This window comes from Bos taurus, unplaced genomic scaffold (assembly GCF_002263795.3).
Source record: "Bos taurus isolate L1 Dominette 01449 registration number 42190680 breed Hereford unplaced genomic scaffold, ARS-UCD2.0 Leftover_ScbfJmS_713, whole genome shotgun sequence".
NCBI lineage: Eukaryota > Metazoa > Chordata > Mammalia > Artiodactyla > Bovidae > Bos > Bos taurus.
This window is the reverse complement of record NW_020192012.1, coordinates 426,647-443,863: the sequence shown is the minus strand read 5'-3', so window position 1 is coordinate 443,863 and position 17,217 is coordinate 426,647. Positions and strand designations below refer to the sequence as shown.

The following is a 17,217-nucleotide window of genomic DNA, read 5'->3' as shown; positions in this document are numbered from 1 at the left end:
GACATTACTTTGCCAAAAAAGGTCCGTCTAGTCAAGGCTATGGTTTTTCCTGTGGTCATGTATGGATGTGAGAGTTGGACTGTGAAGAAGGCTGAGTGCCGAAGAATTGATGCTTTTGAACTGTGGTGTTGGAGAAGACTCTTGAGAGTCTCTTGGACTGCAAGGAGATCCAACCAGTCCATTCTGAAGGAGATCAGCCCTGGGATTTCTTTGTAGGGAATGATGCTGAAGCTGAAACTCTAGTACTTTGGCCACCTCATGCAAAGAGTTGACTCCTTGGAAAAGACTCTGATGCTGGGAAGGATTGGGGGCAGGAGAAGAAGGGGACAATAGAGGATGAGACAGCTGAATGGCATCACTGACTCGATGGACGTGAGTCTGGGTGAACTTCAGGAGTTGGTGATGGACAGGGAGGCCTGGTGTGCTGCGATTCATGGGGTCACAAAGAGTCAAACATGATTGAGTGACTTAACTGAACTGAACTGAACTGAATGAAGACCTACAAGATCTTCTAGAGCTAACAGCCAAAAAAAGATGTCCTTTTCATTATAGGGGACTGGAATGCAAAAGTATGAAGTCAAGAAACACCTGGAGTAACAGGCAAATTTGGCCTTGGAGAACAGAATGAACCAGGGCAAAGGCCAGTAGAGTTTTGCCAAGAGAATGCACTGGTCATAGCAAAAACCGTCTTCCAACAACACAAGAGAAGACTCTACATATGGACATTACCAGATGGTTGACACAGAAATCAGATTGATTATATTATTTGCAGCCAAAGATGGAGAAGCTCTATACAGTCAGCAAAAACAAGACTGGGAGCTGACTGTGACTCAGATCATGAACTCCTTCTTGCCAAACTCAGACTTAAATTGAAAAAAGTAGGGAAAACCAATAGACCATTCAGGTATGACCTAAATCAAATCCCTTGTGATTATATACTGGAAGTGAGAAAAAGATTTAAGGGGCTAGATCTGATAGACAGACTGCCTGATGAACTAGGGACGGAGGTTTGTGACACTGTATAGGAGACAGGGATCAAGACCATACCCATGGAAAAGAAATGCAAAATGGCTGTCTGTGGAGGCCTTACAAATAGTTGTGAAAAGAAGATACGTGAAAAGCAAAGGAGAAAAGGAATCATATAAGCATCTGAATGCAGAATTCAAAAGAAAACCAAGGAGAGATAAGAATGCCTTCCTCAGCGATCAATGCAAAGAAATAGAGGAAAACAACAGAATGGGAAAGACTAGAGATCTCTTCAAGAAAATTAGAGATACCAAGGGAAGGTTTCATGCAAAGACGGGTTCAATAAAGGACAGAAATGGTAGGGACCTAACAGAAGCAGAAGATATTAAGAAGAGGTGGCAAGAATACACAGAAGAACTGTACAAAAAAATCTTCATGACCAAGATAATCACAATGGTGTGATCACTCACCTAGAGCCAGACATCCTGGAATGTGAAGTCACGTGGGCCTTAGAAAGCATTACTACGAACCAAGCTAGTGGAGGTGATGGAATTCCAGTTGAGCTATTTCAAATCCTGAAAGATGATACTGTGAAAGTGCTGCAGTCAATATGACAGCAAATTTGGAAAACCCATCAGTGGCCACAGGGCTGGAAAAGATCAGTTTTCATTCCAATCCCAAAGAAAGGTAATGCCAAAGAATGCTCAAACTACTGCACAATTGCACTCATCTCACACGCTAATAAAATAATGCTCAAAATTCTCCAAGACAGTCTTCAGCAATACGTGAATTGTGAACTTCTTGACGTCCAAGCTGGTTTTAGAAAAGGCAGAGGAATCAGAGATCAAATTGTTAACATATGATGGATCATTGAAAAAGCAAGAGAGTTCCAGAAAAACATCTATTTCTGCTTTATTGACTATGCCAAAGCCTTTGACTGTGTGGATCACAATAAACTGTGGAAAATTCTGAAAGAGATGGGAATACCAGACGACCTTACCTGCGTCTTGAGAAATCTGTATGCAGGTCAGGAAGCAACAGTTAGAACTGGAAATGGAACAACAGACTGGTTACAAATAGGAAAATGAATATGTCAAGGCTGTATATTGTCACCCTGCTTATTTAACTTATATGCAGAGTACATAATGAGAAACGATGGGCTGAGAGAAGAACAAGCTTGAATCAAGATTGCCTGGAGAAATATCAATAACCTCAGATATGCAGACGACACCACCCTTATGGCAGAAAGTGAAGAGGAACTAAAAAGCCTCTTGATGAAACTGACAGAGGAGAGTGAAAAAGTTGGCTTAAAACTCAACATTCAGAAAATGAAGATCATGGCATCTGGTCCCATCGCTTCATGGGAAATAGATGGGGAAACAGTGGAAACAGTGTCAGTCTTTATTTTTCTGGGCTCCAAAATCACTGCAGATGGTGACTGCAGCCATCAAATTAAACGACACTTACTCTTTGGAAGGAAAGTTATGACCAACCTAAATAGCATATTCAAAAGTAGAGATATTACTTTGCCAACAAAGGTCCATCTAGTCAAGACTATGGTTTTTCCAGTGGTCATGTATGGATGTGAGAGTTGGACTGTGAAGAAGGCTGAGCACCGAAGAATTGATGCTTTTGAACTGTGGTGTTGGAGAAGACACTTGAGAATCCCTTGGACTGCAAGGAGATCCAGCCAGTCCATTCTGAAGGGGATCAACCCTGGGATTTCTTTGGAAGGAATGATGCTAAAGCTGAAACTCCAGTACTTTGGCCACCTCATGTGAAGAGTTGACTCTTTGGAAAAGACTCTGATGCTGGGAGGGATTGGGGGCAGGAGGAGAAGGGGACGACAGAGGATGAGATGGCTGGATGGCATCACCGGCTCGATGGGCATGAGTCTTAGTGAACTCCAGGAGCTGGTGATGGACAGGGAGGCCTGGAGTGCTGCGATTCATGGAGTTGCAAAGAGTCAGACACAACTGAGCAACTGATCTGATCTGATACTCCTTGGAAAGAAAGTTATGACCAACCTAGATAACATATTCAAAAGCAGAGACATTACTTTGCCAACAAAGGTCCATCTAGTCAAGGCTATGGATTTTCCAGTGGTCATGTACGGATGTGAGATTTCGACTGTGAAGAAAGCTGAATGCTGAAGAATTGAGGCTTTTGAACTGTGGTGTTGGAGAAGACTCTTGATTGTCCCTTGGACTGCAAGGAGATCCAACCAGGCTATCCTAAAGGAGATCAGTCCTGGGTGTTCATTGGAAGGACTGATGCTAAAGCTAAAATTCCAATACTTTGGCCACCTCATGCGAAGAGTTAACTCATTGGAAAAGACTCTGATGCTGGGAGAGATTGGGGACAGGAGGAGAAGTATATGACAGAGGATGAGATGGCTGGATGGCATCACCGATTCGATGGACATGAGTTTGAGTGAACTCTGGGAATTGGTGATGGACAAGGAGGCCTGACGTGCTGGGATTCATGGGGTCGTGTAGAGTCAGTCACGACTGAGCGACTGAACTGAATTTAACTGAAAATTAAAATTGAGAGAACATGTTTATAAAATAGCATTCTGAAACATTTATGGTACTTAATGAACCAAAGCTGGGTAAATCCCTTTGGACTGTCAAAACAAAAACAAAGTTATTAACTGAGTCAGTTTTTTCCCAGCAGGTCTTTTGCTTAGTTTACTCAGAGTAAACCAAACCATTTCAAACAGCTGAGATACAAAGGTAAGTGAAAGGCAAAGAAGAAAAGGAAAGATATACCCATCTGAATGCAGAGTTCCAAAAAATAGCAACTGATCTGATCTGATATTACATCATTACACATGGAATATAAAATATGAATACAAATGAGCTTACCTATAAAACAGATACAGACTCGTAGAGAACAGACTTCTTGTTGCCCAGGTGGAGTGTGGGAGAGGGATGGATTGGGAGTTTGGGATGCAAATGCAAACTATTATGTATTATATATATATGTGTAACTGAATTGCTTTGATGTACGCCAGAAACTAGCAAAACACTGTAAATCAATTATATTTCAATCAAATAAATTTTTTAAAAAGAAAAAAAAATAGCATATAGAGATAAGAAAGCTTTCCTTGGTGATCAATTCAAAAAAATACAGTAAGACAATAAAATGGGAAAGACTAGAGTTCTCTTAAGAAAATTAGAGATACCAAGGGAACATTTCATGCAAAGATGGACACAATAAAGGGCAAAAATGGTATGGACCTAACAGAAGCAGAAGATGTTAAGAATAGGTGGCAAGAATACACAGAAGAACTCAGATAACCATGATGGTGTGATCACCCACCTAGAGCCAGACATCCTGAAGTGCAAAGTCAAGTGGGCTTTAAGAAGCATCATTAGGAACAAAGCTTGTGGAGATGATAGATTCCAGCTGAGCTAGTTCAAATCCTAAAAAATGATGCAGTGAAAGTGCTGCACTCAATATGCCAGGAAATTTAGAAAACTCAGTAGTGGCCACAGGACTGGAAAAGGTCAGTTTTCATTCCAATGGCAAAGAATGTTCAAACTACCACACAATGCACATATTTCACACTTTAGCAAAGTAATACTCAAAGTCCTTCAGGCTAGCCTTCAATAGCAGGTGAACCAAGAACTTCCTGATGTACAAGCTGGATTTAGAAAAGGCAGAAGAACCATAGATCAAATTGCCAACTTCTGTTGGATCATAGAAAACGCAAGAGAATTTCAGAAAAATATCACCTTCTGCTTTCATTGACTATCCTAAAGCCTTTGACCATGTGGATCACAACTAACTGGAAAATTCTTCAAGAGATGGAAATACCAGGCCACCTTAACTGCCTCCTGAGAAATCCATATGCAGGACAAGAAGCAATAGTTAGAACTGGATATGGAACAACAGACTGGTTCAAAATTGGGAAAGGTTTATGTCAAAGCCGTATATTGTCACCTTGCTGATTTAACTTCTATGCGAAGTACATCATGTGAAATGCTGGGCTGGATGAAGCACAAGCTGGGATCAATATTGCTGGGAGAAATACCAAAAACTTCAGATATTCAGATAATGCCATGCTTATGGCAGAAAGCAAAGAGGAACTAAAGAGTCTCTTGATGAAGGCAAAAGAGGAGAGTGAAATAGCTGGCTTAAAACTCAGCATTCAAAAACTAAGATCATGGCATCCAGTCCCATCACTTCATGGCAAATAGATGGGGAAACGATGGAAACAATGGCCGATTTTATTTTGGGGGGGTCCAAAATCACTGCAGAAGTTGACTGCAGCCTTAAATTTAAAAGACACTTACTCTTTGGAAGAAAGCTGTGACAAACCTAAAGTATTAAAAAGCAGACATTACTTTGCCAACAAAGATCTGTATAGTTAAAGGTATGGTTTATCCAGTATTCATGAATGGATGTGAGAGTTAGACTATAAGGAAAGTTGAGTTCTGAAGAACTGATGCTTTGGAAATGCAGTGTTAGAGAACACTCTTAAAAGTCCCTTGGACTGCAAGGAGATCAAAGCAGTCAATTCTAAAGGAAATCAACCCTGAATACATTGGAAGGACTGATGCTGAAGCTACAAAACTTTGGCCACCTGATGTGGAGAGTCAACTTATTAGAAATGACCCTGATTGAGGGAAGGAGGAGCAGGGGATGACACAGGATGAGATGGTTGGATGGCATCACTGACTCAATGGACATGAGTTTGAGCAACCTCTAGGAAATGATGAAGGACAGGGAAGCCTAGTGTACTGCAGTACACGGGGTCTCCAGGAGTTGGACATTACTGAACAATTGAACAACAACAAAACAAAAGCATACCCTCTGTCTTTGTGCAAATATATTCACCAGTGCAACAAAATGACTTGTTACAAGAAATGGCAACCCACTCCAGTATTCTTGCCTGGAGAATCCTCATGGCCAGAGAAGCCTGGCAGGTTATAGTCCATGGGATGACACAAAAGTCAGACACAACTTAGCAACTAAACAACAACACCTTCAGCACCTATAACCACAGGACTTTAAGGTGACAACCCTGTCAGTTATACCCTTTATCAATATCTGTCACTTCCACAGCCCCTCCCTCAGGCTAGTTGCTTGCCCTCTGGAGCATTAGGCTTTGCAGCCTGTTGACTCATCTCATGTCCACATTAAAGCTTTTAGAACAGTCACCTGCTTTCCAGAAAGGAAAGAGGTATGGAGATCCCTTGAAGATATCAGTGATTCAGTTCCAAAACACCAGAATATACTGAATATCACAATAAAATCAGTTATACAAAATTTCTGGTTTCCCAGGGTGTATAAAAGTTATGTTTAGACCACACTGTAGCCTAGCAAGTGTGCAGTAGCATTATGCCTGAGGAACAATCTACAGACCTTAATTTAAAAAACAATTTATTGCTCATGGGTGTACCTATGGGTGATTCTTGTTGATTAATGACAGAAAACAACAAAATTATATAAAGCAATTATCTTTCAATTAAAAATTAATTAAAATAATAGTAATAATTTATTGCTAAAAGTACACTAGCCATCACTAGTAGTACACTAGTACACTAATTGTAGACTTCAACAAGTAACACTAAAGATCATTGACCACAGATCACAACAAATGTAATGATAGTGAAAAAGTTTGATATATTGTGAGAATTACCAAAAAGTGACACAGACACGGAACAAATGCTGTTGGAAAAACGGTACCTATAGACTTTCTCGACTTGCTGACAAACTTTTAATTTGTAAAAAAACAAACAAACAAAAAAACCTTCAATAAAACAAGGTACGCCCATATTTCTAAAGCTTCTAAAGCAAGCAATAAAGAAACTGATTCAAAAATCAAAGGTTTGAAAAAAAAAAAACCATTATTTTCTATTTGTGATGATTTGCTGAATTGAAAAGCAACCAGTAATCACAAGCTCTAGAACAAAATATAAGGTTTACACCTGGGGTGGATGGAACACAGAGGACAATGCCCAGCTCTGAAGCTGGGGAATGGATGTCTCTTAGCCCTAATGTCTAATCCTGCCATTCCTACAAGAGGCGTCAGCAACCACAACCATTTCGGACCAAGATGAAAACAAGTGGCCAAGTTTACATCTCTTGGTGGGACCTTCCATGGCATCACTGATGACCTCAATCAGGGATCCCTAAACTGAAGGTCTCCCAATACTGGAGTGGGAAGGGCAGCTCCAGAGTGAAGGACAAGGTCATCACAGAAAACAAGTCCAGTCATTGCAAAGGTGACAGGCTCCAAAGAGAACCCACACATTTCTCTTCTATCTCTGCCTTCCCCATTCACCCAGATGCTGAGTCTCCTCAACCAGACACCAGCATCAACTGCTCTCTCTCCCCTGAGTCCCACATTCAATTCATCACTTGGCTCTTCTTCCTTATCTCCCCCAAATCCAACCATCTGCCCATTTCCACTGCAGGCACCTTAGTCTCACCCATCAGCAGTCAAAAGAGGGCACAACTGCGAAAGAGAGGGAATACTGCATTTGGAGAATTGAAGACCATCAATGTGGTTTTAGCTGTAAAAGAAGGAGGGGGAGCAGAGTGGGATAAAACTAGAAAGGTGGGGAGGGGCATGCTTTAAATTGTTTTGTTAAAGCACATTAAAGATTTGTACACTTATCAATTGAGAAAAATATGAGGTTGCAGATATTTACTAGGAGATAGGTTTCCCTGGTGGCTCAGATGGTAAAGAATCTGCCTGCAGTGCAGGAGACCCTGGTTCAGTCTCCAGGTTGGAAAGATCCCATGGAGTAGGAAATGGCAACCCATTCAGTATTCTTGCCTGGAAAATCCTATGGACAGAGGAGCCTGGCAAGCTAGAGTTCATGGGGTCGCAAAGAGTCGGACATGACTGAGCAAGCAAGTAACACACACAAGTAAGTAAAGCATTAAATAAATTTAACATACTTTGATAATAGCAACAAAGCTGATTGGTTCAGCAGATACAGGCATTCACATCTCTGAATCAGGTGTTGAGGGATAAGACTGAGAACTGACCAGCGGAGAGGCTTTCAAAGCTCTGTCCTTCCTCACTGTTTCCTTAACCAATCACACATTTCAAGGTCACAGTATTTCTAAGAATTAGATAATAAAAATAATCTGCTACTATTAATGCTGGAATACCAAACCAAAAATAAAGCTGCAGGTTACATCTAGGAACAAAGTATTTATTTGAACAGACCCCTAACTGAGCTGGAGATCAAGCCATCTTCTGCTGCTGCCTCTAAAGCCTGACAAAGGGCTTGAAACAGGTAAATTTTATAGCATCATTTATTTATTATGGAATAAAGATGCTTTGGGGGATAGTCTTCAAAATATACAGTGCTAAGAGGTAAGAACAACAAAGCAACAAGGAAAGCGTAGGCTACTTTTCCAATTAGCATTCAAGAACACAAAATGAGGATCTAAGAATATCAGGTGCTAAAAATCATTTCTGGAATTTGAGCTACTGTCCTGTAGTCTTGGAATTTAACCCGGTCCCTCATCAAAGTTTGCAGGTGGAGTCGGCTTCCTACTGAGCTGCTCTAGTCCAGACAACTGGCTACACTGTTAGAGCCTAGAGCATAGCTTTGGTTGGGGATATTCCACTCCTGTCGTTGGACTCCTTGGAGCTCACTTCTCTGTATGCCCAGCTCGGTGAGTGAGGCTACAGACATTGCCTGATATCTACTCAGTGTCCCCACTGATGATCCATCTGACACTGTATGTGAAGTTGTGGGGGCAGGGGTCATATTCCAGAAACTGTCCAAGAAGTCAAAAGAGACAGTTCCAATATCATAAGACATAAGGAAGTTGGGATGTTACTGTTTATTATTGATTATTACCTATTTTGTGTGGACCATCAAAATACCTAAATGTATCTTGCATTCTTTTGGTACTGACTTCTCTTGTGGCTCAGACAGTTAAGAATCTGTCTGCAATGCAGAAGACCTGCATTCAGTCCTTGAGTCAGGAAGATTCCCTGCAGAAAGGAATGGCTACCCACTCCAGTGTTCTTGCTTAGAGAATCCCATGGACAGAGGAGCCTGGCAGGCTATAGTCCATGGGGTAGCAAAGAGTCAGACATGACTGAGTGACAAACACATTCTTTTGGGATTATATGCAGACAAAGGTTTTCCTTTGAGCCATGCCTTCTGTATCATTTTATAAAGCCACACTCTATCATTTACTGAAACTCAGCGAGCAGCAGAGGGAAACAACAAAGAAAGAAGGTGAAAAGAGATAAGGAATAGAGGGAGAAAGGAAAAGATAAAGAAAGGAATATTAAATTACTGAGAGGAAAGAGCCAATCAAATCTGGAGGGAAGATACTACACAGATATCCAGAGACCAAAGCTTGGAGCCTATTGTGTGTGCAGTGCCAGGATCTACTGTGTAAGAGACTTGTTTGTTTATCTACAGTCTCTTAGTCTCTCTTGATTTGCCTTTCTTTTCAAACTCTCACCTGCGATGCACAGATTCAGTTTCTGCAAGTCACATTTCAGAGGCTCTTTGGCAAGCTAGCCTTTTCTTAGGTTGTGCCAGTAAGTGGGCACTAGAGGGAGACTGAAAGTGGGACAGAGCTAATGTTCTATGTGATTTGCTGTTCCTGCAGCATCACCTCACCAGGAGGACCTGACTCCAGCTCTGAGCTTCTATTAGCACATGAAGAAAGAGCCCCATCGTGCTTCCTCAGTACATATGACCAGCAACTGGGCCTCTCCTTGGAGGTTTGAACACCAACTGTAGGGCCTCTCTTCTAAGTTCTTAGGTCTGGAGATCCATCCTAGGACATGGTAGCTGCTTCCTAAAATCATTACTCCAGTGTTTCCTTTCATTTTTCTAGCTTCCAATTCTTATGTAGCAAATTTCCTGTATTAAACCTTTTCATGGGAAATAGATGGGGAAACAGTGGAAACAGTGTCAGACTTTATTGTTTTGGGCTCCAGAGTCACTGGAGATGGTGATTGCAGCCATGAAATTAAAAGTGTAGGAGACAGGAAGAAGAAAATAAAAGCAGGCCCTGGCAAGGGCCGCAAAATAAATTTATAATTATTGATAAACTGGATGCTGTAAGGCATGACACTCTTGGAACAACTCCAGAGGGGACAGTGCATAATCTTAAAACAAGATATAATCCTGGGGTTGGAAAACTGACACCAGACTGTTTCTCAACTGGTGTCTCAGAGTCACATGTTTTATGTGTCTGGTGGAAAATCTATAGATAAGAATATTAGTTTTAGTTACTGATTTTTTATTGATTACTGTTTCCTAATTACTCAATGGTTAATGATCATTTTGTTCTTTGGCCCTGAAGGTCACATGAGTTATAGATTAACTCCCCATTTATTCTTTCATTCATGGCTGAAAGTATAATAAAGCTGGCTTGGATTCAGTTTTGGCACCTTCACCTTGGAGCGGTGTTGGTCCCCTGATCCTTGTTTTTCTCTGAATTCTCGTGTCTCATTTCTCATTCTCTCCCCATATTGTGATTTTAGAAACCCTATTTGTCAAGCTAGTCTTGACAAAAAGACGCTTACTCCTTGGAAGGAAAGTTATGAGGGACCTAGATAGCACATTAAAAAGCAGAGACATTAATTTGCCAACAAAAGTCCATCTAGTCAAGGCTATGGTTTTTCCAGTGGTCATGTATGGATGTGAGAGTTGGACGGTGAAGAAAGCTAAGCACCGAAGAATTGATGCTTTTGAACTGTGGTGCTGAAGAAGACTCTTGAGAGTCCCTTGGACTGCAAGGAGATCCAACCAGTCCATCCTAAAGGAGACCAGTCCTGGGTGTTCATTGGAAGGACTGATGCTGAGGCTGAAACTCCAATACTTCGGCCACCTCATAAGAAGAGTTGATTCATTGGAAAAGACCCTGATGCTGGGAGGGATTGGGGGCAGGAGGAGAAGGGGACAACAGAGGATGAGATGGCTGGATGGCCTCACCGACTCCATGCATGAGTTTGGGTGAACTCTGGGAGTTGGTGATGGACAGGGAGGGCTGGTGTGCTGCAATTCATGGGGTCACAAAGAGTTGGATATGACTGAGCGACTGAACTGACCCGAACTGAAACCCTTTCAGCTGAAATACTGTTTTTCTCATGAGGCCCTTTCTTCTCATGGACTCCCTTCTGACAGCAAGAGCTGAAAAATTCTGCAACCTTAGCCAACAACCTCCTGTCAATCTAAATGAGATGTTAATTTTTTTATTAAGGGAATTGGAAAATACTGAAACAACTGTAACACAGTGAAAGTGACTGTGCTCCACCCTCTTGAAATATGGAGCTATAACTTGGGTATGGAATATTCTCATGGCTGAACATCCTAAAAAATGACAATTTAAATATAAAAATATTATATGAAAATATAAAGTTATCAGGTATATTATTTAATAGCACATTTTGAAAGTAAATTAACTACTTGAGTTATTTTCAGGAATGAGAAGAGAAACCAAGAGAAAATTAAATGACTGGAGGTTTCTATCAAGTTTTACAAGGAAGGATCAGTGCAAAATTAAATATAAATGAACACAGCTGAAATGGTGAGGGTCTTACCAGTATCCGTTCACAGCCAATAACGGTGCTCAACCTGTGTGTGATGGTTAGCACAGTGCACTGGGCAAATTTCTCATGGATTTTTTTTTGTATTAACTCATCAGTTCTGGAATCAGAGAAGTTGATATACTTCAGTGAAGACAGGAAAAGCAGACTAAATAATTAAACATTAAAAATCAATACTTTAACATAGATTCTTGTTCCTAAAAACCTAAGTATAAAAAGTCTATCTAGAAATTTACTATTTTTCATAAAATGATGGAAAATAGTCTTCCCTTGAAATTGCTTAAAACTATCAGGAGCTGCATTTAGGAATCCAGCTCTCTTAGGATCCCTCGTAACAACATTAACATACATATAATACATCTTGGTTTCTTCCTTTGTTTTATGTGATTAATATTATTAAGATATATCTGTTGGGCAAAGACAGCATAGAAACATTTCTCAGCATCACTAAATGTTTTCACATTTACAATATGGATTCCAGGTGTCATGGACCTCAGCTCCATACCTTGGATCCACATTGGATGTGGCTTTGTCAAGAATCAATATCTGATTTTTCCTGAGAATAGCCCTGGCAAGGCACACCAGTTGTCTGTCCAACGCTCAAATTCAATCCTGATTCTCCTAATTCAGTATACATTTCACTAGGAAGAGCTCTGATGGCTTCTTTAAGTTGTACCTGTGGATACAGAAAGAACATTTTGAAAATGTTGTTCTAACTTAAAATGTTAGAACTTTAAAGTCCTCATGACTTCTTATGTATCTTACATGTACAGCCATGTGATGGGAAAAGCTGTTTCCAATTAGTGTTCACTGAGAAAGATGGTTGGTAGAGTCAACTCAGGACAGAAAGATCTCAATGTCTCCCCATCCCCGACATATGCCACCCATCAACAACCCTCACCTAGGAATTAGTTCAGAAAGTCTCTCAAAAATTGAAGGTATTTCTCCCAGTGTGGTTTAAACAGAAAATCTAAACAGATTTTTATGGTTGAATCAACTTTACCAAAGTATATTTTGCATAGGAGTTGGTACACTAAAAGGAAACTTAAAAAAAAAATACAGAAAGTATGGTTCCCTAACGATATAATCTTATTAACAGTTTACAACTTTTTAACATTTAAAATAATACAAATTTAAACAATGGAAAACTCCATCTTATACATTAGTAATCCTGGGACATTTCCCAAGCTTAGTCTATAAATAGTGGACCAGTCAAGTGCATTTTCGTCAATATCATAAATGTCTTCCAGTGAATGAAAACTCACAAAAAACAAGATAGAATATTTTATCTTATCTCTCCCACAATATGGATATATGTGATGTTTATACTAATTTATCTTCATAAAATAATACTCTTTAGATTAAAAAAACACAAATCTTTAACCACCAAATATAATCTGAAAGTACACTTGGTGGTAGGGGTCAGTTCAATGAATATTCATTTTGGAGAAATATTATGGAGCAAGAAGCAAACTCAGGCTATACTTAAAGTGAAAGAACAAAGAAGAAATACACTTCAAATTAAGAAACCAACATATTGATGGCCAATAAGTAGTGTGACACAGTACAACTTCAGATAACAAAACACCAAGGGTGAATGAGCAGCATTTTTGCTATATCCTAAATGCTGGAGCACTTCCACGAATGTGATCCTGAACTATGCTCCTGATGGAGTCCAATCCCTAGAAAGCAGAATTTTGAGTTAGGATTAAATATGGTACTGGTACTTAGTGATAGCATGAAATGTGTAAAAACTCTAAAGGGTAAGATTTGGATTGTGCTGCAAATGGTTGGTCTTTGTTAAGACTGATACTCTAACTTTGAAGAAATAATCTCACACTTACTCCTGAGTTGGATGACATCACATAACTAATCTGGTTGTTTTCTTTTCCTTCAGGTTGTCCATATCTGCTTCATGACAAATAAGAATTGTTAAGGGGAAGTGTTTTTCATAAAATAATGTTTTCTGAGATACTGCATTTATTTATGAATCAGGGATGGTTATGAGAATAATATGAATATCAAGGCCCTCTGTAGTGTAATCATAAAATCAAGGCAGAAAGTATTAGAATGGAAGAAAAGGGCAACAGATGCAGTAGACAATAATAACTAGAAGTTACAACTGGAGAATATGAACACATTAGATGATAGTGTAATATTACTGTTTTATTTCTTCTTCAAGATAACTGTGTTACTTTATGCAAGAGAATGTCCTTGAAAAGGACAGAGATTGTGTCTCTTGATGACTGTGATAGACCCAAAATCTGCAACGATGTCTGTCTAAGAAGCTCTTGGAGATATTTGTTGGTAGTGTGAAGACAGAAGTGAATCTCGTCATATGACCTATCTGTTCCTATGAATTAGAAAGTAATCCATGTAGACAGTTTACATACAACACTATTATTAAGTGTAAAATGATTATATTCTTATAACAATTAACTTGCTCCAGAATATCACATCACACTGTAAGCTGTGGAAAACATATAAAAAGTTATAATTTAAGGAAAATGGATCAAATAATACTATTCAAAACTATACATCTCAATATTAAATACTTCAGATCATTTTTGAGGTTGGGAAAATAACAGAATATAGCAAAATTGAAAAACAATGAACTGAATTTATAAGGTACCCTATTTCTGTCATCATAAATATTTTTAAAGTAACCCACTGTGTAGTGTATCTAGCAGGTGCCAACACCTCTCACAGGAGGTTAACACAGATGTCAGATGGTTCCCACATTTCATGGAACCTTCTTACTTCTCAAAAAGAAAGGCTGGTGCGGGCTGGAAGGAGACAGGGAAATGCAGTCAAAAAATGGGCAAAAGCTTTTACTAGAGCAGGACCAGCGGTAAAGGAAGTAAAGGGACAGCCCGTTCACCTAACACAAGGCTCGGAAATGGAAATGTGACCTGTCCCACAGCAAGGACTGAAGCACGTGGTTCCTGATGCATCGGCTGCTGACACCCAGATTTCTGTATCTTGGTTTCCTGTGTGGTGAGACACACTTGTGTCCTAACAGAGATACTACCAGCTGGATTTGTGTAACACAAAAATTTTTAAAGAAATAAGCCATACTTCTCTGAAATGAAGAGATAAACATTTAGTACCTATTTATCAAGTGCTACTTTTTTTTCCTTTTTTTAAATTTTATTTTATTTAACTTTACAATATTGTATTGGTTTTACCATATATCAAAATGAATCTGCCACAGGTACACATGTGTTCCCCATCCTGAACCCTCCTCTCTCCTCCCTCCCCATACCATCCCTCTGGGTCATCCCAGTGCACCAGCCCCAAGCATCCAGTATCGTGTAATATCATATATGAAATGAGTCAAGTGCTACTTTTTAAAAGAAAAAGACTGAGCTAGAACCCATGAGAGATTAGAAGTCTGTCTATGGTTTAGAAATCTAAAGTTTCTGTCATTAGTAGAATCAATTTGCAAAACTAGGGCTAATACACAAAATAATTAGTATTAAAATAAACAAACCAACAGCAACCTAATAGTCAAAATTTTTTCATGCAAGGGCAGGGAAACTCAGTGAAGTAGGGCAAGGGGAAACATGACACAAATAACAGGAGCTCCTCTAGAAATTAACTTATACATATAAAATCTGAGCCAAAACACCAGGGTTCTGTTACCTACATTCATGCTAAGCAATAAAATGATATAATTGTCAGTAAGTAATCATTATCACATTCCAACCAAATAATTTACTTTTATGAACACTATTTTAATAAAACATCATAGCATTTTATTGGAAGGATCTTGTTTATATTTCAGTTAATAATGAAAAACTAGTGTCTCCACTTAGATATCCCCTAAGCCCAGAAGAATAAAATGAACATTGGAGGATAATTAGGGTAATTAATTTACTAGGTCACTCACAGAATTGGACCCCACAGTTTTAAAGTCTAGTTTAATGCTCTGCTAAGGACAAAATAATGTATCTAGTTGCTTGGGGTTCTATAGAAAAAGCTAAAATTAAAACATGAGCAATTATATTGTTGGTTTTCATTATCAATACACATACTTTAACTGTACCCATCTCATCACTGTTTTCCTAGAAACTAAACAGTTAAAATGATAAGCTTCCCTTAATTATCTGCAATGCTATGAACATACACACACAGATACTGATGCTAACAAGTTAATCACATTACATAAATTACCTCTTCTAAGACATTCCACAGTTGCTCCTCCAAATACTCATTAAAGGGATCCAGATTTTTCCTCATTGTTCCAGTGAATAAAAAGGGTTCCTAAATACCACAACATAGCGAACATTATTATCTTAATCTCTTTTCATTTTAAACCAATGCTTATAGAAAAGAATGAAAATACAAAATATCAAAATTCACTGCAATTATTAATATTAAAGTTCCAAATGTATGTTTACAAAGCAGTATCTCTAAAATAATTTTCCATTGTACAAAGTGTGCTACAAAAAATCCTCTGGACTTTAACACTAAAAGAAGAAAGTGTTTAAGAAGTATTTTCATCTTAAAAAAAGAAAAACTGAAGAAAAGAAAGGAAAATTTGATTTTTTTAAAAATTGGCATTCTGATCATAAATATCTGCTTAAACACACACACAAACTGACCTTATAATCACATGAGAAACTTTACATCAAGATCTACATAAGTTAACTGTCAATCCTGGTGTGACTGGGAAATGTCAACTGCATGATTAGTTGAGGTTTGTGCTTCAAAGCAGAACTATTCAATATTTACACATTGGCAATGAAGAGGTCTGACAGAATGTGGTCCATTGGATAAGGGAATGGCAAACCACTTCAGTATTCTTGCCTTGAGAACCCCATGAACAGTATGACAAGGCAAAAAGATAGGACCCTGAAAGATGAACTCCCCAGGTCAGTAGGTGCCCAGTAGGTGCTACAGGAGATCACAGGAGATCACTGGAGAAATAACTAAATAAAGAATGAAGGGATGGAGCCAAAGCAAAAACAATGCTCAGTTGTGGATGTGACTAGTGATAGAAGCAAGGTCCGATGCTGTAAAGAGCAATAATGCATTGGAACCTGGAATATTAGGTCCATGAATCAAGGCAAATTGTAAGTGGTCAAACAGGAGATGGCAAGAGTGAACATCGACATTCTATGAATCAGTGAACTAAGATAGATTGGAATGACTGAATTTAACTCAGATGACCAATATATCTACTACTGGGGGGCAGGAATCCCTGAAGAAATGAAGTAGCCATTATAGTCAACAAAAGAGTCTGAAATGCAGTACTTGGATGCAATCTCAAAAATGACAGAATGATCTCTGTTCATTTCCAAGGCAAACCATTCAATATCACAATAATCCAAGTCTATGCCAGACCAGTAACACTGGAAAAGCTGAAGCTGAATGGTTTTATGAAGACCTAAAGGACCTTTTAGAACCAACACCCCCAAAAAGATGTCCTTTTCATTATAGGGGACTGGAATGCAAAAGTAGGAAGTCAAGAAACACCTGGAATAACAGGCAAATTTGGCCTTGGAGAACAGAATGAAGCAGGGCAAAAACTAATGGAGTTCTGCCAAGAGAACGCCCTGGTCATAGCAAACACCTTCTTCCAAGAACACAAGAAAAGACTCTACACATAGACATCACCAGATGGTCGACACTGAAATCAGTTTGATTATATTCTTTGCAGCCAAAGATGGAGAAGCTCTATACAGTCAGCAAAA

The 17,217-nt window shown here is 39.1% G+C and overlaps 1 pseudogene; it reads right to left on the bottom strand.

The window, feature by feature from the left end:
- Positions 1–17,217, bottom strand: part of LOC100847383 (ATP-binding cassette sub-family C member 4-like) — a 131,126-nt pseudogene that overhangs the window by 19,727 nt on the left and 94,182 nt on the right.